The sequence below is a fragment of the Physeter macrocephalus genome, chromosome 4 (assembly GCF_002837175.3).
Source record: "Physeter macrocephalus isolate SW-GA chromosome 4, ASM283717v5, whole genome shotgun sequence".
Taxonomy (NCBI): Eukaryota; Metazoa; Chordata; class Mammalia; order Artiodactyla; family Physeteridae; genus Physeter; species Physeter macrocephalus.
The window spans coordinates 62,353,846-62,367,220 of NC_041217.1; the positions used below are offsets into that span (position 1 = coordinate 62,353,846).

Genomic DNA, 13,375 nt, shown 5'->3' on the forward strand with positions numbered 1-13,375 from the left:
TAAATCCAAGTGTTCTTTATTTTTCCTTGCTGTGACATTTTTAGCTAATAATTAATAATGATACCATGTATATTATTGGTATCTATGTGTGCCTACTGTGTGTGCACTTTACATGCATTTCTTCATACAAATTTCACAAAATGAAAGGTAGATATTATTAATTCCATTTTCCAGAGGATGAAACACAGACCTCAAAAGGTTAAGTAACTTGCCTATGTTTTTTCAGTTAATACATAGTCAAGCAGGGATTCAAATCCACACCTGTGTTATTCTAAAGCCCATGTCCTTTGTGTTGATTCCATGCCTTCTCAGATTGAAACCTCAGAAGGTAGATACACCCTAGTTTTTACATTAAAAAATATATATTATAACAACCTGCTTGGCTTCTGTACCTCCAGCCAGCTCATAAGTTCAGTGTCTTAGGTTGAGTTCCTTCTGAAGCAGACCCGGAGACAAGGACATAGGTGCAAGTCATTTATTTGGGAGGTGATCCCAGGAAGCACTAGTAGGGGAGTAAGGAAGTGAGACAAGGAAAGGGACGAATCTAGTAAAGGGTGTGCTAATCAGCAGGTTACCACTGTGGGAACCAAGACTCAGTCCCACAAGAGAACTCTGGGAGACACCTAAGAGTATCCCCAAGGAGTGGTGAGGGAGCTGGGGGATGCATCTACCGATTCCAGTCTGTCATTGGCTAGGGGCTGATCGTAGGAGGGCATGGTTAATTCTCCTGCTCTTCCAAGTGGATTCCTGAGGCCAGAGAAAGCCCTCCACAAAGAAATGCAGGTGCTTATGGTTGGAAATGACATGATTTGACCTGGGTTTTTAAAGGATGATCTGTATGCTGTATTGGGACAAAAGAAGCATGTTAGTTTTCTATCACTGCTGTAACAAACTACTACAAATCTGATGGTTGAAAACAACCCAGATTTATTATTTCATTGTTTCTGTAGGTCAGAAGTACAGGTTGGGTCAACTGGTTTCTCTGCTCTGGGTTTCACATTCCCAAAGTCAAGATGTCAGCCAGTTGGGGTCTTCTTGGGAGAGTCTGGGAAAAATCTACTTCCAAGGTCATCTAAATTGTTGGTAGACTCCAGTTCCTTGTGGTTGTTGGACTGGGGTCCCTATTTCCTTGCTGGCTGTCAGCCAGGAGTCATTTTCATCCTCTTCAGGCATTTTCATTCCCTGGCTTATGGCTCTCTTTGCTGTCCAGAATGGCAGTTTGAGTCCCTCTCCTCAAGTCTCTCCAACTTCCCCTTCTGCATCATCGTTCGTTGGCCTGCGACTTCTGCCACATCTCTCTGCCTTACTCTGCTGCCTCCAATTCTACTACTAAGTGCTCATGTGATTACACTGGGCTCATTCAGATTATCCAGGATAATCTCCCTATTTTAAGGTCAATTCATTAATAACTGAATTCCATCAGCAAAATCCCTTCCCAGCAGTACCTAGATTAGTGTTTGATTGGATAATCAAAGAGGAGATGGGAAGTTGTAGGGGTTGAGGAGGACACATTTAGCATTTTGCTTACCAGAGTAGGCACTTGGTCACAGAGATGCGATCCAGGACCTAGCTGCATGGTTAGCCTAAATTAGTGCTGGTGTGCTAAGGCCAATTCTGTTGTGATGTGCTTTCTGACTTGGTGCTTATTATATCTCTTCTGCTTAGAAGTGGGACTAATTCCCTGAATCCAAGGATGTTCCAGATCTTTAAGTGGGGATTAAATATAAGTGGAGATTAAAAGTATACATTATATACATACCCATACCCCACCTATACCCCCTGGGCAGTCGTCTTTCCTGAATAACCCAACCCTGTTAGTTTTTATATCACACTTGCTCCTTCACTCTGTGAGCTGATATCCCATACATAGACACTTCATTTTGTCAATCCTACTACTTGAATAAAATTATTATTAATCTAGCAACTATCATTAATTGGCCATTTCACACCAGAGGCAATACTAAGAACTTTAAATATACCATGTCATTTGATCATCATAACAGCATTAGGAACTAGGTGTTACTATCCCCATTTTACAGATGAGGACCCTGAGGTTTAGAGAGTTTAAATAACTTGCCTGAGATCTCATAGCCTGTAAGAGGTAGAACGAGGACTTAACTGACTTCAAAGTCTATGTTTTTGGCTACCACACTGCCTCTGCTATAACTAACTGAACAACTGAACAATTTTAATGCACTGCATGGAATCACTTGCATGCCCCACGATGTCAGACATAGCCATAGTCACCAGGTGCAAGATCACCACCAAGGATTTGAAGGAGAAAAAGGAAATTGTGGAGAGGGGGAGAATAAAGGAGCCACACTTGCTAGTGGGAATTCTAATGAGAAAAATAGGAAACAAGATGTAGGTGAAGAAGAGGAAGAAAGTGATGAGGAAGAGGAAGAGGAGGAGGATGAAAGACATGGTGAAGAAGAGAATGGAGAAGAAGATGAAGAGGCTGAGGCAGCTACATGCAAATGGGCAGCTGAAGATGATGAGGATGACAATGCTGATACCAAGAGCAGAACACTGATGAGGAGGACTACACAGCAAAAAAGGAAAAGTTAAACTAAAAATAAAAAAAATAGGGCTTCCCTGGTTGTGCAGTGGTTAAGAATCCGCCTGCCAATGCAGGGGACAGAGATTCGAGCCCTGGTCCAGGAAGATCCCACATGTTGCGGAGCAACTAAACTTGCGTGCCACGACTACTGAACCTGTGCTCTAGAGCCCGCAAGCCACAACTACTGAAGCCCACGTGCCTAGAGCCTGTGCTCTGAAACAAGAGAAGCCACCGCAATGAGAAGCCCGTGCACCGCAACAAAGAGTAGCCCCCACTGGCTGCAACTAGAGAAAGCCCACATGCAGCAACAAAGACCCAACGCAGCCAAAACTAAATAAATAAAAATAAAATAAAATAAATAAATTTATTTTAAAAATAAATAAATAAAAGAAAATGAACAAATACAATACAATACAAAAAAAGCCACTGTGACCTATTCATCATTCTGTGTCAGAATCTAAACATGGTCACCTTTGTACAGAGTCCCGCCAGTCAGCCCACCTTGGGCAACACGCCCACTGATGACACTTCTTGTCCATTACCTGACCAAAACCATAACATGAATTTGAAACAGGGAAGGAAAAAAGAACCAAAATTTCTAAGGCCCTGCTTTTTTTTCTTCTTTTTTTAAAAATTGAAATATAGTTGATTGAAAAATATTGTGTTAGTTTCAGGTGTACAACATGGTGATCCAACAATTAAATACATTATGAAATGATCACCACAAGTCCAGTAACTATCTGTCACCATACAAAATCATTACAGTATTAACTCTCTTCCTTATGGTACATATTACACCTCTGTAACTTACTCATTTTATAACTTGAAGTTTGTATCTCTTAATCCTCTTCACCTATTTCACTCAACCCCCTGCCTCCTTCTCCTCTGGCAACCACCAGTTTGCTCTATGTATCTATAAGTCTGTTTCTTACTATTCTTAAGTTTTGTTTTCTTTGTTCATTTGTTTTGTTTTTTAGATTCCAGGTATAAATGAAATCATATAGTATTTGTCTTTCTCTGACTTATTTCACTAGCATAATATCCTCTATGCCCATCCATGCTGTCACAAATGGCAAGATTTCATTCTTTTTCATGGGTGAGTAATGTTCCATTGTGTGTGTGTGTGTGTGTGTGTGTGTGTGTGTGTGTGTGTGTACTATGCTTTATCCATTCATCTATCCATGGACATTTAGGTTGCTTTTATATCTTGGCTGCTATAAATAATGCTGCAGTGAACATAGGGGTGCATATATCTTTTTAAATTATTGTTTTTGTTTTCTTTGGGTAAATACCCAGAAGTGGAATTGCTGGATCATATGATATTTCTAATGATATTTTTAATTTTTTGAGACACCTCCATAATGTTTTCTGTAGTGGTTGCACCAATTTATATTCCTAACAACAGTGTATGAGCGTTTCCTTTTCTCCACATCCTCGCCAACATTTGCCATTTGTTTGTTGTCTTTTTGACGATAACCATTCTGACAGGTGTGAGGTTATGTCTCATTGTGGTTTTGATTTGCATTTCCTTGATGATTAATTATGTTGAACATCTTTTCATGTGTCTGTTGGCCATCTGTATGTCTTCTTTGGAAAAATGTCTATTCAAGTCCTCTGCCTATTTTTAGTTGGATTTTTAAATATTTAGTTGTGTGATTTCTTTATATAATTTGGATATTAACCCCTTATCAAATATATCATTTGCAAATATTTTCTTCCATTCAGTAGGCTGCCTTCTCATTTTGCTGAAGGTTTCTTTCACTGTGCAAAAGTTTTTTAGTTTAATGTAGTTCCATTTGTTTATTTTTGTTTTTGTTGCCCTTGCCTGAGACAGATCCAAAAAACAATATTGCTAGGATCAATGTCAAAGAGCATACTGTGTATGTTTTCTTCTAGGGGTCTTATGGTTTCAAGTCTTACATTTAAGTCTTTAATCCATTTTGAGTTTTTTTGTATATGTAGTAGGAAAATGGTCTAGTTTGATTCTTTTGCATGTAGCTGTCCAGTTTTCCAGACACCATTTATTAAAGAGGCTGTCTTTTCCCATTGTATATTCTTGCCTCCCTTGTCAAAGATTAATTGACCATATTAGCATGGGTTTATTTATGGACTTCCAGTACTGTTCCATTGATCTATGTGTCTGTTTTTGTGCCTGCTTATTTTCTTGAAAGCGCTTCAAAAAGGAGAATGTGTTTGTAAATTTTATTTACATTTTATATTTTTGAACATATTGCTAGGGGTCAGCCATTTCTAACGATCTCAGATGACCAAACCAACCTTCAGAGTGTTTTCTGCCCTACTTCTGACTTTACTTATGGTGTGCCCGTGTTCATTCTAATCTCAAATGAGAAAAAAATACACTCGTAAAAAGAACAAAAACAACAAAAAATCTTATTCCAAGCGTTCTAGTAACATCTTTTGTGTTTATATTTAGCTGAACAATAAGTACTTGGTTTGTATAAGATGATTTAAAAGGCCAAAGGTAAAAGCTTCTTTTTTTTTTTCCTTTTTTTGGTCTGTGAGGTTGCTGTTTATTTTTTGGCCCATATGATGTATGTGTGAAACACTGTTGTCCAACAATAAATTGGAATTTTATTTCACTGAGTTGTTCTTAAGAAAGAGAAAGAGATGGAATGGCCAATTCACTGTATGAAGTCATTTTCCAGTACATGATGTTTTCTATAATCCAGTTTTACTTACTGTCCATTAGTTGCTGATATCCAAATTTGTACTGAAAAAGGGGGGTAATTTTGGAAATCATAATGATGTCTTTCTCATAGAGTATTTTTTTAGTCGTCACATCCCCAGCCTCCGACTCAGCCTGGCTTTTAGTAAACAATCACAGATACTTGTTGAATGAAAAAATGAAGTCACTTGAAACATGTAAAACATTTGTTAATGTGTCCTAATCATAGGTTTTAGAAAGGTTGGCATACTAAAAAAGTGTGTGCACTCTTCTTTCCACTTTAATTTTTTACAGTGTAAAGACAGAAAAGCATCTGGGAAAAGCTGCCAGCCTCAGTATCTCCTAATAATAAATTGAGTGCCAACTTTGAGAAGCTAAGTGAGAGGGTTGATGAGGCTTACCCACACCCCTCGTTGTGCTGAGAGCCCTGTGGGTAGTCAGATCGCAGGAGAGCAGGGAGCACCCATCTAGGGGCACATTTCCACACTGAAAATAATGAGGCTCAAATATTAGATGCATCGCTAAAATGTTTTTTATGTTTAAAGGCATAAAGAAGATATCTCAGTAAAGAACCACTCTGATTTACAGCATCTGCAAACCCTTTTTAAAATATCTTAAAATTTTACTAGAATATATTGAACCTTCCCAACAAATTCTGGGAAGTTATAACCTTCCTATCAAAACTGGACAGTGCAAGCGCAAAAGTAAAAAACCAGTCTTTTTTTTTTTTCTTGCGGTACGCGGGCCTCTCACTGCTGTGGCCTCTCCCGTTGCGGAGCACAGGCTCCGGACGCGCAGGCTCAGCGGCCATGGCTCACGGGCCCAGCCGCTCCGCGGCATGTGGGATCTTCCCAGACCGGGGCACGAACCCGTGTCCCCTGCATCGGCAGGCGGACCCCCAACCACTGCACCACCAGGGAAGCCCAGAAACCAGTCTTTTGACATCTAGAAAAAAGAGTCCCAATCTGGAAACCCCACCTGAGTCAGCCACCCTGGCATTGCCTCTGTGTGTCTTGTCTGCACACGACAGTCATCTGTGTAAGACACAGGCGTCAGGGTAATAAGCCACGTCCCCTTCATCTTGTTTGCCAGTGTTACAGATTGAAAAGTTAATGTTTATGTGGGGCAGAGCATCCATGATTATGAAATGATAAATCTGACAATGGGGAGCTTGCATGCATTGCCCAGAAAAGAGACTGGAAGAAGAGTTGGGGCTCACTTTCAAAATGGAATTTCCTTGCTCTCTGGGTGTTGTCTTCCTTGGCCTTTGATGTTTAGAGTTTCCTTTTGTTGTTCAACAATGTTGATTTTGGAGAGAAAACAGAGTTCAAAACCCCAGGGGTCATGTTCTAGGGAGTGTTACAGGAATACAGAGGGCAGTTTCACGAAACCGACAAGGCTTCATCTCTGCTTTTAATAGATAGAGAGGAAGAGATGAACAATACATTTTTAGGAAGCTCAGCTTTATCTCATAAAAAGATGCCTCCAGTCAGTCTGGATAAAGGTAATTGGCATAGAAGCATCTTTATGATTCTAAAGAGTGGAATGTTTCCCTTAATTAAGAGAGCCTTGTCTGACTCAAGGAAAATGAAACACTTTCTCAGATATGAGTGGACCATAATCCCCACTAATAAAACACAAATAAGGCGACTGTCTGGAGTGTCATAAATGAGTCATTTCCCCCTCTTGAAATATTCAGAAAATTGAGGCAAAGCTATATATTTTTTGCATTTTCTTTGTCTAACAGATAATTTTTTTGGTTTATAAAATATAATTTAATTTTATGTTACTCTGCTGTTGCATAGGGCATAACATTTTCACAAGGCTTTTTTGGAACTACAGTCAATGATTAGCAACACACGGTAGGGGTCCAACTCTCTAAACAATAATCACTAGACCACTGGACAACCTCTCACATGTGCACAAATCCGCATGGAAAAGTACTAAAGTTTTAGACTCAGATTTGTGTACTTTAGCTTATTTCCCCTTTTTAGTGTATTAGGAAATGACATGCACTTTAATTTGCCAAAAGTAATGCTTGTATTCTGACAGCAACACGTTACTTCTGTTATATGGTACAGTGAATACCAGGACTCCAAAGGCAGAAGGTGTAAGTGAATTTTTCTTGGGAAGGGAAGCTGTCAACTTAAACAGCAGCAAATGAAGAGCAAATAAGGAAACTCTCTGTTGTTATAGATACACAAGACCTCCATCATATATGATACAAGGGGCATCTCAGTTTGCGACTCTCAGCCCAGAAATGTCAAATGCTTTTTCATTCAATCTAATACTTCTGAATTCCTACCAAAAAGGAATACATTAAGAACATGGAAAGTTGCTTACTAAAAGGAAACCCTTGAAGAAGAGTAAGGGAGGGAATGTAGAAATTAAGAAGTTATGTAGAACACTCTTTACATTGTAGTTAATTACATTTTCATATCTTCACAGTAATGCAAAACACAGTCACTTACAGAACTGGATCAGATTACTTAAATACCAGATACATTTTTAGTCCTCTATGTAAGCATTTGGAAGTTATGTTTATATGAAATGAATCTATTAATACTTTCTACAGCAGTAACTGCACACCAGGAAGCCCAAGACAAACACAAGTCAAAGAGTTTTCCTAAAGCTGCAATGAGAAAAGACTACAGACAATTGATTCCACACACATGAATGGGCTTCTTTGCTATAGGAAATCCAAACGAATAAGGAGATGAGTACAGTAAGTCCCCTACATACGAATGAGTTCCATTCCAAGAGCGCATTCATAAGTCCAATTATAAGTCCAACAAAGTTAGCCTAGGTACCCAACTAACACAATCGGCTGTATAGTACTGTACTATAATAGGTTTGTAATACTTTTCACACAAATAATACATTAAAAAATCACAAAAAATAAAGAAAGCATTTGTAATCTTACAGTACAGTACCTTGAAAAGTACAGTAGTACAGTACAACAGCTGGCATACAGGGGCTGGCCTCGAGTGACCAGGCAAGAAGAGTTACTGACTGGAGGAGGGAGAAGAGGTGGGAGGTGGTAGAGCTGAAGGATCGTCAGCAATAGGAGACGGAGGGCAAGCTGCAATGTCACTCACACCTGACATTGATGGCACAGGTCTGGTTCCTTGCTGGATTCAATTCCATCTACCCTCTTGAAAAAATGATCCAGTGATGTCTGGGTAGTAGCTCTTTTTTTTGCAACATAGATGACGCAATAGCACTGGATTGCATTCTGAATGGCTGCTGTAACCTTCGTGTACCATTCTACATTCGGGTCCTGTGCCTCAAAAACTAACAGTGCCTCCTCAAATAAAGAAAAAACCCCTTGCCATTTCCTGCGTCATGAATCTCTTCGCTTCTTCACTTACTTCTTTCTCTTGTCTCTCTTCATCCTTCCTCTGGGCCTCCAATTCCATCAGGTCTTCATTAGTAAGCTCCTGATGTTGCACAACAAGGAAGTTCAATGAAGCTGTCCTTTTGCAGATCTAGCTCTAGCAATGTTTCCATCGTTATCACTTGGCTCTTCTCAGCAGTACCAGCTACAATAACCACTGCTTTTTTGTTTGCTTGCAGACATCCTGGGCTTGAAATAAAGGTACTGTACTACTGTACCCTATACAGTACTATACAGTAGAGTACACAAAAGCACAACCACTTGTAGAGTATGCAGGCACGTCACAATGTACACCAGACACGTGAACTAACTTACGTGACTGGACATGCAAACCATGTTCGCATCTTTGAAGGCTCGTAACTTGAAGGTTCGTATGTAAGGGACTTACTGTAAAACGCTTTCTTGAGGGGAGGAAGGATGACACCCTACATTTACTTAGTTTTCTGCCCCTTCTGCCGCATCACATTCTTCTCCTGCACTGTCTGATGTCTAATAAAGTTGTCTCTAAGAAACTGCATGTTGAAGGCACTGTCTTTACAAACCTCTTCTTCGTTCAGTGTATCAAATTCTTCAGTGACCACATCAAAAGCCATTTGAGCCAGTGTGCAGGCAAGTTCTGGGTTATTAAGGATCTCATAGTAAAATACAGAAAAGTTAAGAGCCAGCCCCAGGCCGATGGGGTGTGTGGCATGCATCTCTTTCTTGCTTAAGCCTCTTGGTAAGCTCCTAGGGAATTATCTATCATTTATTTCTGATCATCACCACATGAAACTTCAACAAGGCACGGGAAGTAATCTCCCTTCATTTTCAGATAGAAGATCTTACTCTCTGGATTAGGTGCAATGGCTATTAAATGCTTATCCAACAAATCCAGGACCGTGGCGCAGATGGACCTTAGTTCAGACTCCACCGTCCCCCGACAGTCCTTAATCAGCTGCGACTTCTGGTCAGAGGTGTAAGTTTTCTGCTGGATGTTCAAGATGACCCTCCAGGTGGATCTGCGGCTCCTGATCACGTTCGTGTAGGCCAGAGACAGGAGGTTGCGCTCCAGCTTGAACAGCACGGCGCCCCCGGTCCATCATGGCCTTCAGTGCTGGTGACCATATCGTCATAGCACTCGGCCAGCTTCACCTTCTGGATCACCTCTGTCTTCTCCATGGGGCGGGGGAGAGGAGAGCTAGGGCGAGCACCCACCCACCTGGATCAGGAGGGAGCTGAGAAGGGCCTTCACGTCTCAGTGGCATGAGTCTCACCACTTTGACCTGCTTTGGCTTTAGCCGAGGACCCTCTGGTCTCAGCTCAGCCCACCCCACCCCGGTGCCTGCAGAGGGAAGGTCTGCCACTCCAATAGATAATTGGCTAAGGTCTCCACTTTGCTAAATAACTGGGAAGCATCATGAAATAAAATAAAAATTTGGTCAAATCAGCAAAACAAACAATTCTGGGTATTGCCACAAACTGGCTGTGTGAACTTGAGTAAGGCATGTCTCTCTGAACTTCAGGTTCATCATCTGTAAACCAGTATCGTATCTGTAAAATGGGAATTCTTTCTATACTGTAAAGCTGTGGGTTTCTTTTTTTTTTTTAAGTAAAAATAGATGACATAAAAGGAATAAAACACTTGGCGGATATAGTCACTCAATAAATAGTACCATGTAAAATACTATTAGAAATGCTAATTTTAGACTTAGCTATTCAGAGATGATCAGCCAAAGCTGGCTATGACAGATGGCAACTAAGAATTCGCCTGTTCTTTAGAATGGGAATAAATAATTGTTAGCAATGCCTCAATCCTAAAAAAGAGCCTATAAGCCTGGACAGGTGGGAAATTTCCAGGCTAGTGTCATAAAACCCATTCCTTGAGAAATAGATCCTGGATTGAGTGAAGGAAAATAAATAGGAAATGCTGCCCTTAGCAAAGCAATAAGGCCCTCCAGAGGCTCTGGAGTAGGTAGATTACATTCTGGAAAATGAAGAGCAGACACTTGACCTTCCTCTGAAATGGGTACCAAGATTTTACAGAGTTCCTAATTGTATAAATGCCACCGCAGCAGTGGTTTACAAAATATGTTCTATGCAACACTACTTTCCAGAGATGTGAAAAGAATATCATAAATACATTTGAAAACACTGCATAATATAGTTCTCTTCTTAAAGAATCTTAATGCAGGTTAGCATGTTAAGGACTCTGAGAAGTCCTTCAGAGTAGAACTATGTTCCACATCTGTCTAAGTTGGTATTTTCCCAGTCTACTTGATTATGGATACCTTTTTTCCCTACAATACCATTCTCTGATATATCTCTAACAATATGAAAATAATAAATGCACAAGGTTATTCATTATGGTATAATTTTTAATAGCAAATATTGGGAACAAACTAAATATAAATGCACAGAGTTTACCTTTTCTCCATAAACTATGTGCACATAATTAAGACTTACAAAGCCCTAGAGAAAATGGCTCACTCAATCCCTGGGGAGACTTCTAACCAACATATATTTGCCTTTCTGTGTGCTGTGTATACAATTTAAATTTCAGTCTCAGAAAAACTGCAAATTACAAAATGTGTGCCAAGGGCTCACTGTGTAGACAAGTGTTTCTATAAGCATTGGTTCTCCTCTAATGAAAATAGTCCTATTGATAAAAATAAGGAAAACATTTTGTGCAAGTATAAGTTTCTCCCAGCCTCCTACCTATATAAGCAGAAATGTAAGCTGTTTTCCTGTCACCTTTTACATCTATCTTCCAACCTTTGGTGCTGGCTTGGACATTCATTTTCTCTTTTGCAAGTAATCTTGTAAAAGTTCAAGGTAGGAAGAAATTGTTTTGAGATTTGTTTTGCTGAATGATTGGTTCCAAAAGAAATTTGGCTTTGCTTTTGTGAAGTTCAGCATGATATAGTGTGAATGTTTCATAGCTCACTATTTTTAGGAATGTTTTTATTTGTTTAGATGTTCTAAGAATATGAAGCAGAACCTCCCTGTCTTAGAACAGACTCATTGCAAATAAGCAGCCTCTCCGAAAATGTTGTAAATATAAAATTTCTGAGGCAAATATGATATACTCCTAGTCTGCTCTGTTTTTGGAGACTTAACAGAATCAAAGAAAGTCCTGACAAGGCAAAATAAACTATAAAGATTATGAGATGTGGCAGCAAGGAAGAGAATAGAGACCATACGAGGACAAACCATATAAAAGGGGGTCTCTTCAAAAGCTTGACAGCATACTCTTTTGGTGAGGCTGAGGGGAAGCATTCACTTCCATACATTGCTGGTGTGGATGTGAAACAGTACCCCACTTATAGAAAGGAATTCAGCAATCACTAGCAAAACTACACATGCATTTATTCTTTGACCAAGCAATCCAATTTCTAGGAATTTGTGGTGAAGATACATTCCAACAATATAAATATATATATGCACAAGATTATTCATTATACTCTAATTTTAGTAACAAAATATTGGGAACAATCTAAATGGACAAAATAGGAGACATTGAATAAACTATGGACCTTCTATACGGTGGAGTGCTATTCAATTACATTGTTAATTTTTAAAAACCAAGGTGCTTATTTTAAAATAAACAGATGCATACCTTATTTATCTTATTTCCCTTTTTTTATACTAAAGGAAGCATACTATATACTCCTTGAGTATGTTACCTTTAGTATACAAATAGGGAAATTAAGTAAATATGTATGCATCTGCTTATTTTGCAATAATAAGCACAAGAAGGATAAATCAGAAATTAATGAATTTGATTTTCTCCTGGTGTTAGTGGGAATAGAGTGGAAGAGAATGCAGCTTCTTTGGCTATATAACTATATATTGTTTTGACTTTTGAGCTATATTCATGTTTACACATTAAAATAAAAATAAAATAAAAAATAAAAATAAACTAACATGAGTAGAAAAAACAAAAATGTAAAATTGAATGCAAACAGGAAATAATTGACCCTAATGGTATTGATAACATAAACTCAGAGGAAAAAAAACGAGCCAATCCAAGTACCAGTGGAGCATAGTACTCTAACTGTACATGCTCAGCAGATATATTCTAAGGACAAAAAGAAATGCAAAAAATTTCTTGAACTTTAGCTTGTAGGGTTTTATTGGTAGTGAAATTGATATACTAATCCTGAAATTGTTTTTCATGTGTTATAGGATTGAGTAAATGCATAAATATATTGATGTTATTGGGAACTAAGATCATCAGTATGGGAAAAGAGAAATTAAAATATGGGTTTGACAACCCTTATATGGTGAGATATCCATATAAGCTCATTACTTAATAAAATATATCTCCTAGCTATGTCTGACAGGGCCTAGATTCAGTGGCAATCCTAGTAGAAATATGCACACCTATTGTCAGAACTTAATTTCTCATTACTATTCTCCACTAAAAGGACCAAGTTCTCCTTGGGGAAATGACTGACCCCAGGTCTGGAGCAGGAAGAGCACAAAGTGAGCCTGGAATTTCTTGCTGTGCCAGAAATAAGCAAATGCTCAAAAACTTATGGGAACATATCTCAAGGACATATGAGGCAGCTTGAAATAATCCTCACTGGCCAAATATGGGGCAATTTGAACATGAGAAAGAATATTGAGAATAATTAATTATAACACGTTGATTACAAAAGAATCTGTGAGCCCATAGAGGAAGAAGGAAGGGGAAGCCCTTGTTTACAGAAGAATATCAAAGTAAATAAAGAGGAAGTGACAGAACAGGAGA

At 39.0% G+C, this 13,375-nt stretch overlaps 1 pseudogene; it reads right to left on the reverse strand.

Moving 5' to 3' along the window:
- Positions 1 to 9,078: 9,078 nt before the first annotated feature.
- LOC102995593 (14-3-3 protein theta-like) lies at positions 9,079 to 9,801 on the reverse strand (annotated as a pseudogene).
- Between the last annotated feature and the right edge of the window lie 3,574 nt (positions 9,802 to 13,375).